The sequence below is a fragment of the Pseudophryne corroboree genome, unplaced genomic scaffold (assembly GCF_028390025.1).
Source record: "Pseudophryne corroboree isolate aPseCor3 unplaced genomic scaffold, aPseCor3.hap2 scaffold_350, whole genome shotgun sequence".
Classification (NCBI taxonomy): Eukaryota; Metazoa; Chordata; class Amphibia; order Anura; family Myobatrachidae; genus Pseudophryne; species Pseudophryne corroboree.
The window spans coordinates 504,990-522,936 of NW_026970011.1; the positions used below are offsets into that span (position 1 = coordinate 504,990).

At 48.4% G+C, this 17,947-nt stretch overlaps 16 non-coding genes and 3 pseudogenes across 16 annotated transcripts; 7 read left to right on the forward strand and 12 right to left on the reverse strand.

The window, feature by feature from the left end:
- Positions 1–130: 130 nt before the first annotated feature.
- On the forward strand, positions 131–293 carry LOC135020647 (U1 spliceosomal RNA). The gene has a single exon (XR_010218031.1). It is a non-coding gene; the product is annotated as a U1 spliceosomal RNA (small nuclear RNA).
- A 671-nt stretch (positions 294–964) lies between these two features.
- On the forward strand, positions 965–1,128 carry LOC135020418 (U1 spliceosomal RNA). The gene has a single exon (XR_010217846.1). It is a non-coding gene; the product is annotated as a U1 spliceosomal RNA (small nuclear RNA).
- A 152-nt stretch (positions 1,129–1,280) lies between these two features.
- Positions 1,281–1,443, forward strand: LOC135020642 (U1 spliceosomal RNA). The gene has a single exon (XR_010218026.1). It is a non-coding gene; the product is annotated as a U1 spliceosomal RNA (small nuclear RNA).
- A 671-nt stretch (positions 1,444–2,114) lies between these two features.
- On the forward strand, positions 2,115–2,278 carry LOC135020382 (U1 spliceosomal RNA). The gene has a single exon (XR_010217811.1). It is a non-coding gene; the product is annotated as a U1 spliceosomal RNA (small nuclear RNA).
- Positions 2,279–2,430: 152 nt separating this feature from the next.
- On the forward strand, positions 2,431–2,593 carry LOC135020630 (U1 spliceosomal RNA). The gene has a single exon (XR_010218018.1). It is a non-coding gene; the product is annotated as a U1 spliceosomal RNA (small nuclear RNA).
- Positions 2,594–3,208: 615 nt separating this feature from the next.
- Positions 3,209–3,372, forward strand: LOC135020373 (U1 spliceosomal RNA). The gene has a single exon (XR_010217802.1). It is a non-coding gene; the product is annotated as a U1 spliceosomal RNA (small nuclear RNA).
- A 152-nt stretch (positions 3,373–3,524) lies between these two features.
- Positions 3,525–3,667, forward strand: LOC135020598 (U1 spliceosomal RNA; annotated as a pseudogene).
- A 447-nt stretch (positions 3,668–4,114) lies between these two features.
- On the reverse strand, positions 4,115–4,277 carry LOC135020539 (U1 spliceosomal RNA). Its single transcript, XR_010217963.1, has one exon. It is a non-coding gene; the product is annotated as a U1 spliceosomal RNA (small nuclear RNA).
- A 152-nt stretch (positions 4,278–4,429) lies between these two features.
- LOC135020419 (U1 spliceosomal RNA) lies at positions 4,430–4,593 on the reverse strand. Its single transcript, XR_010217847.1, has one exon. It is a non-coding gene; the product is annotated as a U1 spliceosomal RNA (small nuclear RNA).
- Positions 4,594–5,291: 698 nt separating this feature from the next.
- LOC135020618 (U1 spliceosomal RNA) lies at positions 5,292–5,427 on the reverse strand (annotated as a pseudogene).
- Positions 5,428–5,579: 152 nt separating this feature from the next.
- On the reverse strand, positions 5,580–5,743 carry LOC135020582 (U1 spliceosomal RNA). Its single transcript, XR_010217994.1, has one exon. It is a non-coding gene; the product is annotated as a U1 spliceosomal RNA (small nuclear RNA).
- Positions 5,744–8,984: 3,241 nt separating this feature from the next.
- Positions 8,985–9,148, reverse strand: LOC135020359 (U1 spliceosomal RNA). Its single transcript, XR_010217789.1, has one exon. It is a non-coding gene; the product is annotated as a U1 spliceosomal RNA (small nuclear RNA).
- Positions 9,149–9,843: 695 nt separating this feature from the next.
- LOC135020671 (U1 spliceosomal RNA) lies at positions 9,844–9,985 on the reverse strand (annotated as a pseudogene).
- Positions 9,986–10,137: 152 nt separating this feature from the next.
- Positions 10,138–10,301, reverse strand: LOC135020375 (U1 spliceosomal RNA). The gene has a single exon (XR_010217804.1). It is a non-coding gene; the product is annotated as a U1 spliceosomal RNA (small nuclear RNA).
- Positions 10,302–10,916: 615 nt separating this feature from the next.
- On the reverse strand, positions 10,917–11,079 carry LOC135020585 (U1 spliceosomal RNA). Its single transcript, XR_010217996.1, has one exon. It is a non-coding gene; the product is annotated as a U1 spliceosomal RNA (small nuclear RNA).
- A 152-nt stretch (positions 11,080–11,231) lies between these two features.
- Positions 11,232–11,395, reverse strand: LOC135020487 (U1 spliceosomal RNA). The gene has a single exon (XR_010217912.1). It is a non-coding gene; the product is annotated as a U1 spliceosomal RNA (small nuclear RNA).
- A 671-nt stretch (positions 11,396–12,066) lies between these two features.
- Positions 12,067–12,229, reverse strand: LOC135020643 (U1 spliceosomal RNA). Its single transcript, XR_010218027.1, has one exon. It is a non-coding gene; the product is annotated as a U1 spliceosomal RNA (small nuclear RNA).
- Positions 12,230–12,381: 152 nt separating this feature from the next.
- LOC135020421 (U1 spliceosomal RNA) lies at positions 12,382–12,545 on the reverse strand. Its single transcript, XR_010217849.1, has one exon. It is a non-coding gene; the product is annotated as a U1 spliceosomal RNA (small nuclear RNA).
- Positions 12,546–13,216: 671 nt separating this feature from the next.
- Positions 13,217–13,380, reverse strand: LOC135020703 (U1 spliceosomal RNA). Its single transcript, XR_010218057.1, has one exon. It is a non-coding gene; the product is annotated as a U1 spliceosomal RNA (small nuclear RNA).
- Between the last annotated feature and the right edge of the window lie 4,567 nt (positions 13,381–17,947).

The window sequence follows — 17,947 nt, forward strand, 5'->3', positions numbered from 1 at the left end:
TCTGAAAATATGTGTTCTCCCTGCAGTTGTTGTCCCCAGATGAGAGTTCCCTTGTGCTGCCTCAGTTGAATCTCCTTTACTTGACAGGGGGATGCTCGAGCAGCGACCCTCCCCAGCTCTAGCCCAACTCCTACTTACCTGCCAGCTGAGATACTATGATCATGAAGGTGCTTCTCCCAGGGCAAGGCTCACCCATTGCACTCTGGGTGTGCTGCTTCTGCGATTTCCCCAAATGTGGGAAACTTGACTGCATAATTTGTGTTTCCCCTGGTCGGCTCTTGTATAATTCAGATCTCTTTGTCTCAGGTCTCTCTCCAGCCTAGTTTGCTGTCTGTTTCTACTTCTCTTTTCTTGAGCCGCTCCCTTCTATGCCCTTGCGCACTATCCTGACTTCTCCCGTCTGCTTACTTCGTGCCTTCCAACGCACAATGCAAACTACAGGTAGTGCTGCAGGACCCACACCCTTTTACTTGCCTTACAGAGCGTCTCTGGAGCAGTTACAGTGCCCAGCTGCTGCAAGAAATCAGCTTGAATGCTTCAGGGGCTGGGGAATAGCCAACATGAGCCCCACACCGAAGGAGGGTGGAGGTGTGTAATGCGAACTAGGGGTCATCCAAGCGCCGCAAAAGGCCGCCATGCCCTGCACGCCCCTTGTCTCTTTTCATATGCAGACGAGGGTTGAAGCCAACTTTGACCCACTGTTTGGATGAAATCACCATATGCAAATCCATCTGCTGCAGGCCTTCCCCCAGGAATGCTTGCACTAGTTGTTGCATTTGGTTTGTTGTTTGGGGGTGCTTCAGTATTAGGCAGCCTTCTGCCCTCCCATGTTCATCTGAAAATATGTGTTCTCCCTGCAGTTGTTGTCCCCAGATGAGAGTTCCCTTGTGCTGCCTCAGTTGAATCTCCTTTACTTGACAGAGATGTGCCTGAGCAGCGGCCCTCCCCAGCCCTATCCCAAATCATACTTATTTTGCATAGGCGATACCATGGTCATGAAGATTGTTCTCCCAGGGTGAGGTTCATTCATTGCATTCTGGGTATGCTGACCCCTGTGATTTCCCCAAATGTGGGAAACTCGACTGCATTATTTGTGGTAGTGGGGGACTGTGTTTGTGCTTTCCTCTGGTCAGCTCTGGTAAAAATCAGATTTCTTTATCTCAGATCTTCCTCTAGCCTTGTTCTTCTTTCGAGAGTTCCCTTGTGCTGCCTCAGTTGGATCTCTTTCACTTGACAGGGGGGTGCCCGAGCAGCGACCCTCCCCAGCTCTAGCCCAACTCCTACTTACCTGCCAGGTGAGATACTATGATCATGAAGGTGCTTCTCCCAGGGCAAGGCTCACCCATTGCACTCTGGTTGTGCTGCCCCTGTGATTTCCCCAAATGTGGGAAACTTGACTGCATAATTTGTGTTTCCCTTGGTCGGCTCTCGTATAATTCAGATCTCTTTGTCTCAGGTCTCTCTCCAGCCTAGTTTGCTGTCTGTTTCCACTTCTCTTTTCTTGAGCCGCTCCCTTCTATGCCCTTGCGCACTATCCTGACTTCTCCCGTCTGCTTACTTCGTGCCTTCCAACGCACAATGCAAACTACAGGTAGTGCTGCAGGGCCCACACCCTTTTACTTGCCTTACAGAGCAGCTCTGGAGCAGTTACAGTGCCCAGCTGCTGCAAGAAATCAGCTTGAATGCTTCAGGGGCTGGGGCATAGCCAACATGAGCCCCACACCGAAGGAGGGTGGAGGTGTGTAATGCGAACTAGGGGTCATCCAAGCGCCGCAAAAGGCCGCCATGCCCTGCACGCCCCTTTTCTCTTTTCATATGCAGACGAGGGTTGAAGCCAACTTTGACCCACTGCTTGGATGGCATCACCATATGCAAATCCATCTGCTGCAGGCCTTCCCCCAGGAATGCTTGCACTAGTTGTTGCATTTGGTTTGTTGTTTGGGGGTGCTTCAGTATTAGGCAGCCTTCTGCCCTCCCATGTTCATCTGAAAATATGTGTTCTCCCTGCAGTTGTTGTCCCCAGATGAGAGTTCCCTTGTGCTGCCTCAGTTGAATCTCCTTTACTTGACAGAGATGTGCCTGAGCAGCGGCCCTCCCCAGCCCTATCCCAAATCATACTTATTTTGCATAGGAGAGACCATGGTCTTGAAGATTGTTCTCCCAGGGTGAGGTTCATTCATTGCATTCTGGGTATGCTGACCCCTGTGATTTCCCCAAATGTGGGAAACTCAACTGCATTATTTGTGGTAGTGGGGGACTGTGTTTGTGCTTTCCTCTGGTCAGCTCTGGTAAAAGTCAGATTTCTTTGTTTCAGTTCTTCCTCTAGCCTTGTTCTTCTTTCGAGAGTTCCCTTGTGCTGCCTCAGTTGGATCTCCTTCACTTGACAGGGGGGTGCCCGAGCAGCGACCCTCCCCAGCTCTAGCCCAACTTCTACTTACCTGCCAGGTGAGATACTATAATCATGAAGGTGCTTCTCCCAGGGCAAGGCTCACCCATTGCACTCTGGATGTGCTGCCCCTGCGATTTCCCCAAATGTGGGAAACTTGACTGCATAATTTGTGTTTCCCCTGGTCGGCTCTCGTATAATTCAGATCTCTTTGTCTCAGGTCTCTCTCCAGCCTAGTTTGCTGTCTGTTTCCACTTCTCTATTCTTAAGTGCCTTCCAATGCACAATGCAAACTACAGGTAGTGCTGCAGGGCCCACACCCTTTTACTTGCCGTACAGAGCAGCTCTGGAGCTGTTACAGTGCCCAGCTGCTGCAAGAAATCAGCTTGAATGCTTCAGGGGCTGGGGCATAGCCAACATGAGCCCCACACCGAAGGAGGGTGGGGGCGTTTAATGCGAACTAAGGGTCATCCAAGCGCCGCAAAAGGCCGCCATGCCCTGCATACCCCTTTTCTCTTTTCATATGCAGATGAGGGTTCCAGCCAACTTTGGCCCACTGCTTGGATGACATCACCGTATGCAAATCCGTCTTCTGCAGAACTTCCCCCAGGAATGCTTGTACTAGTTGTTGCATTTGGTTTGTTGTTTGGGGGTGCTTCAGTATTAGGCAGCCTTCTGCCCTCCCATGTTCATCTGAAAATATGTGTTCTCCCTGCAGTTGTTGTCCCCAGATGGGAGTTCCCTTGTGCTGCCTTAGTTGAATCTCCTTTACTTGACAGAGATGTGCCTGAGCAGCGGCCCTCCCCAGCCCTATCCCAAATCATACTTATTTTGCATAGGAGATACCATGGTCATGAAGATTGTTCTCCGAGGGTGAGGTTCATTCATTGCATTTTGGGTATGCTGACCCCTGTGATTTCCCCAAATGTGGGAAACTCGACTGCATTATTTGTGGTAGTGGGGGACTGTGTTTGTGCTTTCCTCTGGTCAGCTCTGGTAAAAGTCAGATTTCTTTGTCTCAGATTTTCCTCTAGCCTTGTTCTTCTTTCGAGAGTTCCCTTGTGCTGCCTCAGTTGGATCTCCTTCACTTGACAGGGGGGTACCCGAGCAGCAACCCTCCCCAGCTCTAGCCCAACTCCTACTTACCTGCCAGGTGAGATACTATGATCATGAAGGTGCTTCTCCCAGGGCAAGGCTCACCCATTGCACTCTGGGTGTGCTGCTCCTGCGATTTCCCCAAATGTGGGACACTTGACTGCATAATTTCTGGGGGAAGTTCTGCAGAAGACGGATTTGCATACGGTGATGTCATCCAAGCAGTGGGTCAAAGTTGGCTTCAACCCTCATCTGCATATGAAAAGAGAAAAGGGGCGTGCAGGGCATGGCGGCCTTTTGCGGTGCTTGGATGACCCCTAGTTCACATTAAACACCTCCACCCTCCTTTGGTGTGGGGCTCATGTTGGCCATGCCCCATCCCCTGAAGCATTCAAGCTGATTTCTTGCAGCAGCTGGGCACTGTAACAGCTCCAGAGCTGCTCTGTAAGGCAAGTAAAAGGGTGTGGGCCCTGCAGCACTACCTGTAGTTTGCATTGTGCATTGGAAGGCACAAAGTAAGCAGACGGGAGGAGAAGTCAGGATAGTGCACAAGGGTATAGAAGGGAGCGGCTGAAGAAAAGAGAAGTGGAAACAGACAGCAAACTAGGCTGGAGAGAGACCTGAGACAAAGAGATCTGAATTATACGAGAGCCGACCAAGGGAAACACAAATTATGCAGTCAAGTTTCCCACATTTGGGGAAATCGCAGGGGCAGCACACCCAGAGTGCAATGGGTGAGCCTTGCCCTGGGAGAAGCACCTTCATGATCATAGTATCTCACCTGGCAGGTAAGTAGGAGTTGGGCTAGAGCTGGGGAGGGTCGCTGTTCGGGCACCCCCCTGTCAAGTGAAAGAGATCCAACTGAGGCAGCACAAGGGAACTCTCGAAAGAAGAACAAGGCTAGAGGAAGATCTGAGACAAAGAAATCTGACTTTTTCCAGAGCTGGCCAGAGGAAAGCACAAACACAGTCCCCCACTACCACAAATAATGCAGTCGAGTTTCCCACATTTGGGGAAATCACAGGGGTCAGCATACCCAGAATGCAATGAATGAACCTCACCCTGGGAGAACAATCTTCATGACCATGGTATCGCCTATGCAAAATAAGTATGATTTGGGATAGGGCTGGGGAGGGCCGCTGCTCAGGCACATCTCTGTCAAGTAAAGGAGATTCAACTGAGGCAGCGCAAGGGAACTCTCATCTGGGGACAACAACTGCAGGGAGAACACATATTTTCAGATGAACATGTGAGGGCAGAAGGCTGCCTAATACTGAAGCACCCCCAAACAACAAACCAAATGCAACAACTAGTGCAAGCATTCCTGGGGGAAGGCCTGCAGCACATGGATTTGCATATGGTGATGTCATCCAAGCAGTGGGTCAAAGTTGGCTTCAACCCTCGTCTGCATATGAAAAGAGAAAAGGGGCGTGCAGGGCATGGCGGCCTTTTGCAGCGCTTGGATGACCCCTAGTTTGCATTACACACCTCCTCCCTCCTTCGGTGTGGGGCTCATGTTGGCTATGCCCCAGCCCCTGAAGCATTCAAGCTGATTTCTTGCAGCAGCTGGGCACTGTAACTGCTCCAGAGCTACTCTGTAAGACAAGTAAAAGGGTGTGGGCCCTGCAGCACTACCTGTAGTTCGCATTGTGCGTTGGAAGGCACGAAGTAAGCAGACGGGAGAAGTCAGGATAGTGCGCAAGGGCATAGAAGGGAGCGGCTCAAGAAAAGAGAAGTGGAAACAGACAGCAAACTAGGCTGGAGAGAGACCTGAGACAAAGAGATCTGAATTATACGAGAGCCGACGAGGGGAAACACAAATTATGCAGTCAAGTTTCCCACATTTGGGGAAATCGCAGGAGCAGCACACCCAGAGTGCAATGGTTGAGCCTTGCCCTGGGAGAAGCACCTTCATGATCATAGTATCTCACCTGGCAGGTAAGTAGGAGTTGGGCTAGAGCTGGGGAGGGTCGCTGCTCGGGTTCCCCCCTGTGAAGTGAAGGAGATCCAACTGAAGCAGCACCAGGGAACTCTCGAAAGAAGAACAAGGCTAGAGGAAGATCTGAGACAAAGAAATCTGACTTTTACCAGAGCTGACCAGAGGAAAGCACAAACACAGTCCCCCACTACCACAAATAATGCAGTCGAGTTTCCCACATTTGGGAAAATCACAGGGGTCAGCATACCCAGAATGCAATGAATGAACCTCACCCTGGGAGAACAATCTTCATGACCATGGTATCTCCTATGCAAAATAAGTATGATTTGGGATAGGGCTGGTGAGGGCCGCTGCTCAGGCACATCTCTGTCAAGTAAAGGAGATTCAACTGAGGCAGCACAAGGGAACTCTCATCTGGGGACAACAACTGCAGGGAGACCACATCTTTTCAGATGAACATGGGAGGGCGGAAGGCTGCCTAATACTGAAGCACCATCAAATATCAAACCATGGCCCTCATTCCGAGTTGATCGCTCGCAAGGCGATTTTAGCAGAGTTACACACGCTAAGCCGCCGCCTACTGGGAGTGAATCTTAGCTTCTTAAAATTGCGACCGATGTATTCGCAATATTGCGATTACAAACTACTTAGCAGTTTCAGAGTAGCTTCAGACTTACTCGGCATCTGCGATCAGTTCAGTGCTTGTCGTTCCTGGTTTGACGTCACAAACACTCCCAGAGTTCGCCCAGACACTCCCCCGTTTCTCCGGCCACTCATGTGTTTTTTCCGGAAACTGTAGCGTTTTTTCCCACACGCCCATAAAACGGCCTGTTTCCGCCCAGTAACACCCATTTCCTGTCAATCACATTACGATCGCCGGAGCGAAGAAAAAGCCGTGAGTAAAAATACTTTCTTCATTGTAAAATTACTTGGCGCAGTCGCAGTGCGAATATTGCGCATGCGTACTAAGCAGAATTTCACTGCGATGCGATGAAATTTACAGAGCGAACGACTCGGAATGAGGGCCCATATGCAACAACTAGTACAAGCACTCCTGGGGGAAGGTCTGCAGCAGACGGATTTGCATACGGTGATGTAAATCCAAGCAGTGGGCCAAAGTTGACTGGAACCCTCATCTGCATATGAAAAGAGAAAAGGGGCATGCAGGGCATGGCGGCCTTTTGCAGTGCTTGGATGACCCCTAGTTCGCATTAAACACCCCCACCCTCCTTTGGTGTGGGGCTCATGTTGGCCATGCCCCATCCCCTGATGCATTCAAGCTGATTTCTTGCAGCAGCTGGGCACTGTAACAGCTCCAGAGCTGTTCTGTAAGGCAAGTAAAAGGGTGTGGGCCCTGCAGCACCACCTGTGGTTCGCATTGTGCGTTGGAAGGCACAAATTAAGCAGACGGGAGGAGAAGTCAGGATAGTGCGCAAGGGCATTCTTTTCTCTTAGTCCGGGGGCAAGGCTTCAAAATGGGGTCTGCAACGGAGGAGACACAGGGGGCGTGGTCACAGCAGCTTTTCTCTACAGTCTGCACCAGCAGGAGCCTACACCATTTTTTATGATCACGCTGAACTGCAGTGCGACTGCAATTACAGCATGGTCAAGAAGGGAGGCGTCATGCTGGGTGGCCATGCCCTGTCACTGTGCAGGAGCCAGCACCGCTCACACACTAGTCCCCGGGTGCAGCCCCCAACCCCCGGGACACCCGGAGCAACAAAATGTAGATTCAGGCCACCAGGCCACGCCCCTACCTATGAAACCATGCCTCCTTTTTACCATTGCGCTGTTTATCTGCGCGCACTGCATTACAATCTCCCTCGCCACCTCTCTGGGTGTCACCAGTGATAGTGACACCTCTGCCATGCTTGTAGCAGCTGGTCCTAAGATCTACGCCTCAAGCCCTGAGTGTTTGCCCTTGTGACTTGTTGATCATCATAGCGAAGCAGATGCTTACAGAAAACTGCAGGGGCTTAGATTGAAAATAAAAACAATTGATGGGTATAAGGTAGAGAGGAGCGGGTTCGGTTCTCCGAGAACCGAATTCCCCACGAACTCCACGTGGTTTACATTGGTCCGAGGCAGGCTCGGTTGTTCCTGCCTGACTCGGAAAACCTGAACAAGGGAAAATGTCATCATCCCGCTGTCAGATTCTCGTGAGATTCGGATTCCATATAAAGAGCTGCGCGTTGCTGCCATTTTTACTCGTGCATTGAAGAGAGAGCGGAGAGGACGTGGCTATGTTCTCTCAGTGGAAATCTCAATATCAGTGCTCAGTATCAGTGGTTACTTATTGCTGCTCAGTAATACTAGTAGTGTGTCTCTCCTGCTCAGTGTCAGTTCTCAGTAGTATCCTCATCAGTGCTCAGTATCACTGCTCATTGTCTTGTGCTGCATTGTGGTGCTCAGCATACTACAGTACATTACTAATAGTCCAGTGCTGCATCTTGCTGCTCAGTGTCAGTTCTAGTATCCTCATCAGTGCTCACTATCACTGCTCATTGCATTGTGGTGTTCTGTATACTACAGTAACATAGTAATATAGTATATATAGAGGAGCGGGTTCGGTTCTCCGAGAACCGAATTCCCGACGAACTCCACGTGGTTTACACTGGTCCGAGGCAGGCTCGGTTGTTCCCGCCTGACTCGGAAAACCTGAACAAGGGAAAATGTCATCATCCCGCTGTCGGATTCTCGCGAGATTCGGATTCCATATAAAGAGCTGCGCGTTGCCGCCATTTTTACTCGTGCATTGAAGAGAGAGCGGAGAGGACGTGGCTATGTTCTCTCAGTGGAAATCTCAATATCAGTGCTCAGTATCAGTGGTTACTTATTGCTGCTCAGTAATACTAGTAGTGTGTCTCTCCTGCTCAGTGTCAGTTCTCAGTAGTATCCTCATCAGTGCTCAGTATCACTGCTCATTGTCTTGTGCTGCATTGTGGTGCTCAGCATACTACAGTACATTACTAATAGTCCAGTGCTGCATCTTGCTGCTCAGTGTCAGTTCTAGTATCCTCATCAGTGCTCACTATCACTGCTCATTACATTGTGGTGTTCTGTATACTACAGTAACATAGTAATATAGTAACATATGGTAACATAGTTTTTGAGGTTGAATAGAGGCAAATTGCCCATCGTGTTCAACCTGTTTTAAGTTGTGATGATTCTACATACTTGCTGAATAATGTTTTATGACTAGTTAGCTACTATAACTCATGTTACCCCCGGATTAACCATGTTGATATTTTAAGTATTATAACCTTGGATAGCTTTTTCATTCAGAAATGTATCCATTCCTTTTTTAAATCCAATTACAGAGTCCGCCATTACCACCTTCCCTGGCAGGGAATTCCACATCCTGATTGCCCTAACAGTGAAGATCATAGTATCTCACCTGGCAGGTAAGTAGGAGTTGGGCTAGAGCTGGGGAGGGTCGCTGCTCGGGCACCCCCCTGTCAAGTGAAGGAGATCCAACTGAGGCAGCACAAGGGAACTCTCGAAAGAAGAACAAGGCTAGAGGAAGATCTGAGACAAAGAAATCTGACTTTTACCAGAGCTGACCAGAGGAAAGCACAAACACAGTCCCCCACTACCACAAATAATGCAGTTGAGTTTCCCACATTTGGGGAAATCACAGGGGTCAGCATACCCAGAATGCAATGAATGAACCTAACCCTGGGAGAACAATCTTCATGACCATGGTATCTCCTATGCAAAATAAGTATGATTTGGGATAGGGCTGGGGAGGGCCGCTGCTCAGGCACATCTCTGTCAAGTAAAGGAGATTCAACTGAGGCAGCACAAGGGAACTCTCATCTGGGGACAACAACTGCAGGGAGAACACATATTTTCAGATGAACATGGGAGGGCAGAAGGCTGCCTAATACTGAAGCACCCCCAAACAACAAAACAAAAGCAACAACTAGTAAAAGCATTCCTGGGAGAAGGTCTGCAGAAGACGGATTTGCATACGGTGATGTCATCCAAGCAGTGGGCCAAAGTTGGCTGGAACCCTCATCTGCATATGAAAAGAGAATAAGGGTTATGCAGGGAATGGCGGCCTTTTGCGGCGCTTGGATGACCCCTAGTTCGCATTAAACACCTCCATTCTCCTTCGGTGTGGGGCTCATGCTGGCTATGCCCCAGCCCCTGAAGTATTCAAGCTGATTTCTTGCAGCAGCTGGGCACTGTAACTGCTCCAGAGCTGCTCTGTAAGGCAAGTAAAAGGGTGTGGGCCCTGCAGCACTACCTGTAGTTCGCATTGTGCGTTGGAAGGCACAAAGTAAGCAGACGGGAGAAGTCAGGATAGTGCGCAAGGGCATAGAAGGGAGCGGCTCAAGAAAAGAGAAGTGGAAACAGGCAGCAAACTAGGCTGGAGAGAGACCTGAGACAAAAAGAGATTTGAATTATACGAGAGCCGACCAGGGGAAACACAAATTATGCAGTCAAGTTTCCCACATTTGGGGAAATCGCAGGGGCAGCAAATCCAGAGTGCAATGGGTGAGCCTTGCCCTGGGAGAAGCACCTTCATGATTATAGTATCTCACCTGGCAGGTAAGTAGAAGTTGGGCTAGAGCTGGGGAGGGTCGCTGCTCGGGCACCCCCCTGTCAAGTGAAGGAGATCCAACTGAGGCAGCACAAGGGAACTCTCGAAAGAAGAACAAGGCTAGAGGAAGAACTGAAACAAAGAAATCTGACTTTTACCAGAGCTGACCAGAGGAAAGCACAAACACAGTCCCCCACTACCACAAATAATGCAGTCGAGTTTCCCACATTTGGGGAAATCACAGGGGTCAGCATACCCAAAATGCAATGAATGAACCTCACCCTCGGAGAACAATCTTCATGACCATGGTATCTCCTATGCAAAATAAGTATGATTTGGGATAGGGCTGGGGAGGGCCGCTGCTCAGGCACATCTCTGTCAAGTAAAGGAGATTCAACTGAGGCAGCACAAGGGAACTCCCATCTGGGGACAACAACTGCAGGGAGAACACATATTTTCAGATGAACATGGGAGGGCAGAAGGCTGCCTAATACTGAAGCACCCCCAAACAACAAACCAAATGCAACAACTAGTACAAGCATTCCTGGGGGAAGTTCTGCAGAAGACGGATTTGCATACGGTGATGTCATCCAAGCAGTGGGCCAAAGTTGGCTGGAACCCTCATCTGCATATGAAAAGAGAAAAGGGGTATGCAGGGCATGGCGGCCTTTTGCGGCGCTTGGATGACCCTTAGTTCGCATTAAACACCCCCACCCTCCTTCGGTGTGGGGCTCATGTTGGCTATGCCCCAGCCCCTGAAGCATTCAAGCTGATTTCTTGCAGCAGCTGGGCACTGTAACAGCTCCAGAGCTGCTCTGTACGGCAAGTAAAAGGGTGTGGGCCCTGCAGCACTACCTGTAGTTTGCATTGTGCATTGGAAGGCACTTAAGAATAGAGAAGTGGAAACAGACAGCAAACTAGGCTGGAGAGAGACCTGAGACAAAGAGATCTGAATTATACGAGAGCCGACCAGGGGAAACACAAATTATGCAGTCAAGTTTCCCACATTTGGGGAAATCGCAGGAGCAGCACACCCAGAGTGCAATGGGTGAGCCTTGCCCTGGGAGAAGCACCTACGTGATCATAGTATCTCACCTGGCAGGTAAGTAGGAGTTGGGCTAGAGCTGGGGAGGGTCGCTGCTCGGGTACCCCCCTGTCAAGTGAAGGAGATCCAACTGAGGCAGCACAAGGGAATTCTCGAAAGAAGAACAAGGCTAGAGGAAGATCTGAGACAAAGAAATCTGACTTTTACCTGAGCTGACCAGAGGAAAACACAAACACAGTCCCCCACTACCACAAATAATGCTGTCGAGTTTCACACATTTGGGGAAATCACAGGGGTCAGCATACCCAGAATGCAATGAATGAACCTCACACTGGGAGAACAATCTTCATGACCATGGTATCTCCTATGCAAAATAAGTATGATTTGGGATAGGGCTGGGGAGGGCCGCTGCTCAGGCACATCTCTGTCAAGTAAAGGAGATTCAACTGAGGCAGCATAAGGGAACTCTCATCTGGGGACAACAACTGCAGGGAGAACACATATTTTCAGATGAACATGGGAGGGCAGAAGGCTGCCTAATACTGAAGCACCCCCAAACAACAAACCAAATGCAACAACTAGTGCAAGCATTCCTGGGGGAAGGCCTGCAGCAGATGGATTTGCATATGGTGATGTCATCCAAGCAGTGGGTCAAAGTTGGCTTCAACCCTCGTCTGCATATGAAAAGAGAAAAGGGGCGTGCAGGGCATGGCGGCCTTTTGCGGCGCTTGGATGACCCCTAGTTCGCATTAAACACCTCCACCCTCCTTTGGTGTGGGGCTCATGTTGGCTATGCCCCAGCCCCTGAAGCATTCAAGCTGATTTCTTGCAGTAGCTGGGCACTGTAACAGCTCCAGAGCTGCTCTGTACGGCAAGTAAAAGGGTGTGGGCCCTGCAGCACTACCTGTAGTTTGCATTGTGCATTGGAAGGCACAAAGTAAGCAGACGGGAGAAGTAAGGATAGTGCGCAAGGCCATAGAATGGAGCGGCTTAAGAAAAGAGAAGTGGAAACAGACAGCAAACTAGGCTGGAGAGAGACCTGAGACAAAGAGATCTGAATTATACGAGAGCCGACCAAGGGAAACACAAATTATGCAGTCAAGTTTCCCACATTTGGGGAAATCACAGGGGCAGCACAACCAGAGTGCAATGGGTGAGCCTTGCCCTGGGAGAAGCACCTTCATGATCATAGTATCTCACCTGGCAGGTAAGTAGGAGTTGGGCTAGAGCTGGGGAGGGTCGCTGCTCGGGCACCCCCCTGTCAAGTGAAAGAGATCCAACTGAGGCAGCACAAGGGAACTCTCGAAAGAAGAACAAGGCTAGAGGAAGATCTGAGATAAAGAAATCTGATTTTTACCAGAGCTGACCAGAGGAAAGCACAAACACAGTCCCCCACTACCACAAATAATGCAGTCGAGTTTCCCACATTTGGGGAAATCACAGGGGTCAGCATACCCAGAATGCAATGAATGAACCTCACCCTGGGAGAACAATCTTCATGACCATGGTATCGCCTATGCAAAATAAGTATGATTTGGGATAGGGCTGGGGAGGGCCGCTGCTCAGGCACATCTCTGTCAAGTAAAGGAGATTCAACTGAGGCAGCACAAGGGAACTCTCATCTGAGGACAACAACTGCAGGGAGAACACATATTTTCAGATGAACATGGGAGGGCAGAAGGCTGCCTAATACTGAAGCACCCCCAAACAACAAACCAAATGCAACAACTAGTGCAAGCATTCCTGGGGGAAGGCCTGCAGCAGATGGATTTGCATATGGTGATGTCATCCAAACAGTGGGTCAAAGTTGGCTTCAACCCTCGTCTGCATATGAAAAGAGACAAGGGGCGTGCAGGGCATGGCGGCCTTTTGCGGCGCTTGGATGACCATTAGTTCGCATTACACACCTCCACCCTCCTTCGGTGTGGGGCTCATGTTGGCTATTCCCCAGCCCCTGAAGCATTCAAGCTGATTTCTTGCAGCAGCTGGGCACTGTAACTGCTCCAGAGACGCTCTGTAAGGCAAGTAAAAGGGTGTGGGTCCTGCAGCACTACCTGTAGTTTGCATTGTGCGTTGGAAGGCACGAAGTAAGCAGACGGGAGAAGTCAGGATAGTGCGCAAGGGCATAGAAGGGAGCGGCTGAAGAAAAGAGAAGTAGAAACAGACAGCAAACTAGGCTGGAGAGAGACCTGAGACAAAGAGATCTGAATTATACGAGAGCCGACCAGGGGAAACACAAATTATGCAGTCAAGTTTCCCACATTTGGGGAAACCGCAGAAGCAGCACACCCAGAGTGCAATGGGTGAGCCTTGCCCTGGGAGAAGCACCTTCATGATCATAGTATCTGTCGAAGTCAGAAAAATGTCTCAATGCACACTGCCATATTTGCACCGCACACTGGTCCGTGCTGCGCATGCGTACGCTCTCCCGTGGAAGCGCATACCCGCAATAGCGTGCACTCGCACGCGCAGTATGCGCATTTACGGTAGAGTTTATGTGATCGTAGCGTGCGACTCATTCGTTACAAAGGTTCACAATTAATGTCGTTTATAGATCATGTTCCCCTCAATAGTTTCTGTAAGTTTGGTTTAGATAGAATGTCCCTGAGCGGAGGAATCCCTCTTTGTATTGCACGAAGGGTCTAACAGGAGTCATACAGCAGTGTTTGATACCCATCGGAAGAGTATTTAATTAGCAATATTCCGGTGTTGGTTTGGAGCGTATTAATCGCTCGTGCGAATAGTTATGAACATAAGAAGTTTATGTCCATTTCTATTATTTACCCATACTCAGGTATGCGGCGGGAAACCCAGTTTCCCACCCACCTGAGCCGTTTAAACTCAGCACAGCCCACCTGTATGAATCAACCTATGACCTTTGGTTACAGTACAGGGCCGAATTCCTGTGTCCAATAAACTGAAGGATTGTAGGACCAGGAGATTGCATTGTGTGTGGGGCATAAATAGGCAGGCCGACCACATCCAGCTCTCACTCTCTCATCAACGGTTATCTGCTGATAATCGGGAGCTGGATATCGAGGCGCAGGCGATCATACCCTTTGTGCGTAAGTTCTCTCCGTAATCATTGTCTTTCTGTGAGCCAATTCCTCTCTCTCCCTCTGTGTCTATTTCTCTCTCTCTATTTTCTCTTTTCTCTCGTAACTCCCCTAGACTAAACTTTATAGTATTGTATTGTATTGTGTTAGGCCAGGATAGTATTGTAGTTTATCCCTTAGTTAGGTGTTTGGTTAGGAAGGCTTTGTTATATTGTAGTGTATCATTTGTACTGTGTTACTCTTTTACAAGTATACTAGATATAATACAGATAATAGGCTTTGGAACCCTAAAACAGTATCTGTGTATTTACTATAGTGTTAAGTGTTCACTTGAGCGTCGGTGACGCTCAAACAGCTTTGTAGGTAGTCAGGCTACACAAAGTTGCATTTACACCCTGTATTCACATTAAGGTATATAGCGCATTACATTGTTAAAAGGTTTAAATATAAAGGTATTGTGCTGTGAGCGTCTGCACCGCTGGTGACCTCCTCGTGGTCTCGAGCGTACGCTACGTTACAGCGAATCTTTCCCCTAGACATAACCAATAACGTGTCCTGTGATCACTAGGCCGTGAGCGAACGTGACGCTTGAGCGTCTCGCCTACGGCTGAGCGATCGCTACGCAGATAGCGTACCATTACGGTACTTCTTAAGCAAACAGCGTACAGTGTTCTTAGCTTCGTAAGGGTTGATTATACGACAAAGGAATTTAGCATTGTCAATTGCGGGCTCGTCCGGTCCTTTTCACATCTGCACTAGGTAGATCAGCAGACTTTATCCCCCAGCAAAAGGGTGGGAGGTTGTCTCACAGTTGCTGACGGGATAAGCGTCTGCTTCGCTTAGGTAAAGAGTGCTGAAGGAATCCGGTAACCGGAAGTAAGAACAAAACGCTTGTCTTTTAAAAAACTGTTTATTTGTCTTTTGTCTTGCGTACGCACGCATATATCTGCATTTCTGTTCCATTTTTCGTATATCACTATTCCTGTTTGCCAAATTTTATAGTTGATAGAAAGTGCTAAAAGGAGATTTGCTGTTATTTAATAAATAGAGGTAATAGTTAAAGAATAGAACAACACACGGCTTGTCCGAGAGACGAGGCAGCCAGTGTGCAGTGTGGATTGCGGTAGATGATCAGGGATCATCTACATTGATAAAATATATATTGTGTTACGGTGGATCCTTTGCATTGCGTACACGTGTCGCTAACAAAGACTAGCGTACGCAATCCGAAAGGCAGACGCACGCAGCGTACATTACGCAACGTAGCGTCTGGTTACGCCCACGTAGCTCAAGTTGTGATAAAGTTGAATTAGCGCAAAAGCGATAAGTAGCGCAAAAGCGATAAGTAGCGCAAAAGCGATAAGTAACGCACAGCGGTAGATAACGCGACGCGGTAAATAACGCAAATCTATTTTTGGAAAATCTGAAATTTAGTTTAACAGATCCTGCTCCTAATTGGTAACACTCTTGGCCTGAAGACAATTTCTGCGCAGAAATAGATATAGAAACAAAAGTGTACATGTGTTGAGTGAGTGTGTTTTGTATACAAAAGTTTATATAACTTTAAGGTGGAACCAAAAGGAAAGTCGGGTACTCGTTAAGGAACATACGTGTAAGTGACATATACGGTGGCCAGGGAGGCATCTCTGGTTAAATAATATTTGAGCATTAGAGTATAGCGGACCATAAGGTGTAACAAGACCAGGAGGTCATAAGGTAACAAGACCAGGAGGTCATAAGGTAAAAAGGTCCGCTATAAAAGTCCAGTGGCACAACGCCTGGGGTGTTGGTGCAGAACCCATATAGGCCATTAAGCTCTGGCTGAAGGAATTCGCAGCCGAAATTTTCGATTCCACTGGTCGCTCCGCACATAAGATTAGTTGCTTATGTGCTGAACGATTGTACCGCACGTAATTGTGTGCATTGGTAAACCTGACCGGTACTATTTGTGTACGAAGGTCATAAACGCTATTTGTACATTCTGACGTGATTTGTGTAATTTTTTATTTTTGGAAGGGAAGTTCGCTGGTCACTCAGGAACTATCCAACAACCTAAACTTTACTGGAAAGAGTAAGTGTCCTGCGGGTATCCCTCATATGTTCCAGTAAACTGAAGGTTCCATAGGGGCCCTGTATCGAGTACGCCAGCACCATATCGGTGTGATCAGGTCGTATTGGTCGAGGTGGGCGAGTGAGTGGGGTACTCGGTAAACCGCCACCGCCGGCCTACTGTGGAGTAATTTGGTTGTCTGTAAAGGCTTGCTGAAAACCTTGATACAGAAAATCCAAGGAGGACTAAGCAACACCTACAGACGATGGGGGCCAGTTGCTCAGGTAGGGGGCGATCAACCCTGGTTCAGGTTGATTCTGTGAACCGACCAGTTGGGTCGGCACGATATGTAATGTGTGAAAAATATGGAATTCACACCGAATCTTTATGTGATGAATGGGAGAGAATGACTGTACAAGACAGGGACAAGTTCCCAAGAATAGGTAGCTTCAGTCCGGAAGTGTTACAAAATTTAAGGAGGAGGATATGTCTCGTAAAACCAACAAAGAGACGAATTCAGCATTATGATTATTTACAGTTGTGGCACCAGGAAGGTGAGATACAGAGAGGTTTGGCTCTGGCGGCAGGATCTGGGGCAGTCAGGAAGTTGATTGCCACAGCTCCTCCTCCACCATATATTGCAGGAGAGAAGTTGATTGCGGAGAGAAACGCACTGGGTTGTAAAACACAAACTCTTAGTAACCATGTTAATGTTAATGATGTTAACCAAATAACCCATGCAAGTATTAACCCGTGCAAGTTGTACCCTGTTTTGAACCTTCCCCAGGAGTGTGATCAAGAAGACGATCCATCAACAATTTCAGCTCTCTCTCTTGCAGCCACCATTTCAGAGACTACAGTAGGCACATCAACAGCCACGAGATTAGTGAAGGCCCCTAGCGGAGGGATAGGTGAGGTCGTGTCATCAGGTAAGTACGGCACCATGCATTACACTGAAACACTTACACCCCAAGCTGTAGAATCTACACAGAGTGAAGTTATAAGAGTTAATCCAGTTAAGGTGATAGTAGTTCCCAATGGGAAAACAGATGCATCAGGAGTCACACCCATCAGGAACATCGCCATGTATTGCCCGTTCACTAGAATGGAATTAAGGACCATAGTGTCTGAATTCCCAGACCCCAGAAAGGATTTAGTGGCAAGCCAAAAATATATCAGGGATCTAGGAAACACTTTAGAGCCCAATAATAAGGATTGGCAGGTAGTGCTAAGAGCTTGCTTACCCCCCAGTGTCGACCCAGTTAAATTCTTGGCTGATTGTGGACTAGACAAAGAGGTACCACTTACAGATGTGTACGACCAGGATAATGTAAAAAGGATAAATTTGCAGCTAAAAGAATATTTCCCAGCCGTTGCTAAATGGAATAAACTATTTTCCATCAAACAAAAAGAGTCTGAAACGGCAGCAGAATATTTCCACCGGGCATTATCAGAAATGGCAAAATACACTGGTATAGAAGACATAAAGACCAACCCAAACCATCGAGAAGTAGCAGTATCTGTACTGATGGATGGTTTGAAAGAAACATTAAAGGCTAGGGTACAGACCACGCAGCCATGCTGGCGAGGTCTGTCAGTGTCCACTTTGAGAGAGGCTGCTGTTGATCACGACAAAAACATCACTAGGCACAGGGAGTCGCAAAGTGATAAGTTGATGTCCGTAAGTATACAGGCGCTGACCACAAGGCAGCCTGCGTATGTACCACCGAATCCTGTGGATAAGGCAAGTATGATAACATGTTTTTCTTGTAACAAACCAGGACATTTTGCACGAGACTGTAGAGTAAGAAATGTACAAAGATCTTT